Here is a 4,152-nt window from a genome sequence, read left to right as displayed (position 1 = left end):
CCACTGTGCTCAGTTTACAGACATCCATTTTAGGCCAATGAATATGTACTGTACTGTTGATGTCTTATTAAATGCATTAACTATCTAAATGCACTTCCTGCAATCCAAGATTGGCATGTCAGATGACAAATGTTCCTTACTCTCATTTGGTAAGATAAGGTCTGAACAAGTGGCAACATTCCATAACTTGTAAGGCACAGGTAAAAGACAACAAGCTATATGTGTCCATCTTTCAGGGTTGATCTGTTCCAGGGAGTCACAGAGGGAGGTCCGATAAGTGCTTTCAGGCTATCCGTGATGACATTGAGCTGAAGTACAAGGAGACACTGAGAGAGAACCGACGGAAGACGGTCCACCTGGAGGAGAAGAACCGCGTGCAGGGCTACCGCCAGACCATAGCCTCCCAGAGCCAGCAGCTGATGGAGGAGTGCAGGAGGCTTAGCCAGGAGCAGGAATCCCTGACTGGGGAGAAGAGCCGGTTACTGCAGACAGGCGGCGCTAGGGCCCTCTTCCACATGGCTCTGGAGAGGGAGAGAGAGTGGCACCAAGGGGCTGTGGCTGCTCTGAGGGAGGTGAAGGAGGGTCTGGTGAAGAGGCAGGCCTTCTACAGCATCCTGGTGCCCTGGGAGAAGAGGCTGGAAATGGAGATGGACGTGCTTGCAGGGAACGGGCTCTCGCCCAGCTGGACATGGAGGCCGGCTTTAAGGACATCTTTAAAAATGACCTCCAATGTGCACAGTCCCTGAACATGGACAAGCGCAAGAACGATGGTCATAGCTCAGATACTGGCAGCTGCAGGTCACACTACAGAAACACCGGAGAGCAGAGGCCACGTTGTTGGAAACACAGTCTAGCAATCTATGATGTATCTGCGATTATGATCCAAACTGATATTTATTAATGATGTGTAATAGGTCAAAGGAGGAAGGGGAAAAAATTTAAATGAGGAAAGAAAATCACTGTTGTTGAATTCCAAAATGTGTATAGGGCAGTCTGACCTTCACCATGCTTTAGCTGAACAATATGGTAAACCCTGCAAAGCACTTATTGAATCTAAAATGGTATTTGCATGAGCAATAGAATCCTATCATGTACTGCCTTTTTCCATCTTATATCTCAAATCTGTATGTTTATGGGTTCCGCAAAATAAAGTACCAGACTGACAATGTATCAGTTTATTTACATTTTATTTTATTAATATTTTGTTATTATTATGAACAAAACCAATACAAAAACAGAAATATACAAACAAGAGTACATAAACCTGACAGACAGGGGTATTACATATCGAGATACATTTTCAATTTGTCAAAAAGTTTTATGGTACGTATTGCTTTTTTGTTTTTATCCTTCCTGATCATTTCAAAAATAATATTTCAATTATATCTTAAACAATGTGAAGAGGGGTTTGTTCTCTGCCCACTTCATTTTATGGATAAAGAATCTGCCATGAAAAATAAACAAAGGAACAATGAAAGTTAAATCAGGGTCCATATCATTTGGGTCAAAATAAAACATAATATCAGAGTCTTTCAAATTAACATTAATAATCGTTTCTTTTCAAATAAAATATTCGAACTCACTGCGAGATCTTCTGATACAAGAACAGTCCCAAAATAAATGGTCAAGAGTCTCTCGGTCACAACCACAATATACACATTTGTTATCAATAGCTATTTTGAATCTGTGTATAATAAAGGACTTTACAGGGTAGATTCTATGAATGAATTTGTATGATACTTCTTTCACCTTATTAGATATACTATATTTGCCAGACAACAACAAGACTTTGTTCCAGTTCCAGTCCACTTGTCCTAGGGCTGCATTCCAGTATATTCTAGTAGAGGGAATAGTAGGCCGTCATTGTAAATAATAATTTGTTCTTAACTGACTTGCCACGTTAAATAAAGGTTAAATAAAACATTTTTAAAAACATCTTGATATAGAAGTGTATGGATGTGTTTGTTTAGTCATTTCACCAGTAGGTGTCAATGTTGTATTATTTGCTGGAGAGGATACAAACTGTCCCAAAATGTTTCGTCTTGAAACAATGAGGAGAGAAAATGGCAGCCCTGTGACAAAATAGATACCCAGGAAGAAAAAGATGGCGGAAGTGGATGCTGAGTTCGAATCAAACCAATATGCCATAGAAGAAGAAGAGGAAGGTAGGGCGATAGGATGCAGGATGATTATGATGGAGATAATGACACCAGATTACATATCTCTTGGAGTATATTTGTTTCATAGCAATGATGGAATTCGTATAGGCCTATAGTATTTTCGTTGTCATCCTCTATTGGTTTTAATGTTTACAGATCCGGAATTGATGATGGAATCGCTGATGACAGTTCAGATGAAGAGCCACCTCTTAAGTCCAGGAAACCAATAATGGATGAGCTCCTGAAAGACTGAAGAAACTTCTGGATAGGATCCTTCATCTCAATTTCCACCTAAAATGTCATACCTAAATCTAACTGCCTGTAGCTAGGGACCTGAAGCAAGGATATGCATATTCCTGATACTATTTGAAAGGAAACACTTTGAAGTTTGTGAAGATGTGAAGTGAATGTAGGAGAATATAACAACAGATCTGGTTAAAGATAAAACCAACAAAAAAACATGTGTTTTCTATTTGTATTTTTGTTGCATCATCTTTGAAATGCAAAAGAAAGGCCATACATTGAGATAGGAAGCTGGGGGTCATTTAGATGTTGTCCACAACAGGGCAACAGTGTGTGTGCAAAGTTTCAGATGGATACATTTAAGAATGAGAGAGCTACATAATATTTAGTATAAAGTCTCCCAGGTGTCCCTCACGAGTTTGCCAAAATGCAAAGTGGCCGAATTGGTAAATTGCAACATTTTCAAGTACATACTGTAGCTAGAGAGAACATACACACATGCTATGGTAATAAACAATTTAAGTTTACACACAAAGATGAAGGGGCTTTACTTTCAATCCTGACTGCCTTTTAGGTCGAAATGTTGGTGGAAGTGGTTCCCCCATCCTCTAGGACAGTGTGCTAACGGTCCCCCCCCCCCCTCCCCCCTCAGTGGTAGTTGTCGCTAGTGTGCTGGCCCTCCTCCACTTCTGGGCTGGCCTCTTCACACCTCTAGATGGCTGCGCGGGGGTGGGGGTGGAGTCAGAGACAGCAGCAGGGGTCAGACTGGAGGAACCAGTTCCTACGTTTGAATGAGTGAGGGGATGGAGGACTTGAATGTAGTCTCTTTGTTGTTGGCTCCCAGAGGTAATCTGAATCAGAGTCTCTACCACTATTGAGGATGAAAAAAAATTCAGTTAGAAGTCAAGTTTACTATTACTTATTTTATTTAACGTTTATTTTAGCAAGGAGGTGAGCCCTGCATCAATACTTTTACTGATGCATCAAATACATAAAACACAGCACACATATAAACAAGTATATTATATAGAGTATGGGGAACACAATCACTATAAAGAAACATGTGGCAATAAGTCACTCAAAAACCACAGCCACAGCATGTGATAGACAAACATAAGATACACATAGGTTATGCTAATACATTGTATGCCTCAGGTCTATATATACAGTCAGGTCCATAAATATTTGGACATTGACCAAGTTAGTATTATTTTAGCTGTCTACCACAGCATATTGGAGTTGAAATTGAAATTAAACAATGACTATGAGCTGAAAGTTTTAATTTGAGGGTATTTACATCCAAATCGGGTGGACGGTGTAGGAATTAAAGCACTTTTTATATGTGGTCCTCCCCCCTTTTTAAGGGACCAAAAGTAATTGGACAACTGTCTGCTCAGCTGTTCCATGGTCAGGTGTGTTATTCTCTCATTAGTTCATTTACAAGGAAGCAGATAAAAGGTCTAGAGATGATTTCAAGTGTGGCATTTGCATTTGGAATCTGTTGTTGTTAACCCTCAATATGAAGTCCAAAGAGTTGTCACTGCCAGTGAAGCGAGCCATCATTAGGCTGACAAATCAAAACAAACCCATCAGACTGATAGCTAAAATATTAGGTGTGGCCAAATCAACTATTTGGTACATTCTTAAAAAGAAAGAACACACTGTTGAGCTCAGAAACACCAAAAGGCCCGGAAGACCACGGAATGCAACTGTGGTGGATGACAGAAGAATTCTTTCCCTGGTGAAGAAA

General features: G+C 40.1%; 1 pseudogene; it reads left to right on the top strand.

Annotated features, from left to right (window-relative positions):
• Positions 1-242: 242 nt before the first annotated feature.
• LOC120021977 lies at positions 243-1,820 on the top strand (annotated as a pseudogene).
• Positions 1,821-4,152: the final 2,332 nt, after the last annotated feature.

Source organism: Salvelinus namaycush, chromosome 27 (assembly GCF_016432855.1).
Source record: "Salvelinus namaycush isolate Seneca chromosome 27, SaNama_1.0, whole genome shotgun sequence".
Lineage (NCBI taxonomy): Eukaryota > Metazoa > Chordata > Actinopteri > Salmoniformes > Salmonidae > Salvelinus > Salvelinus namaycush.
Note: the sequence above shows the minus strand (reverse complement) of the source record. Positions and strands in the feature narration are given on the sequence as shown.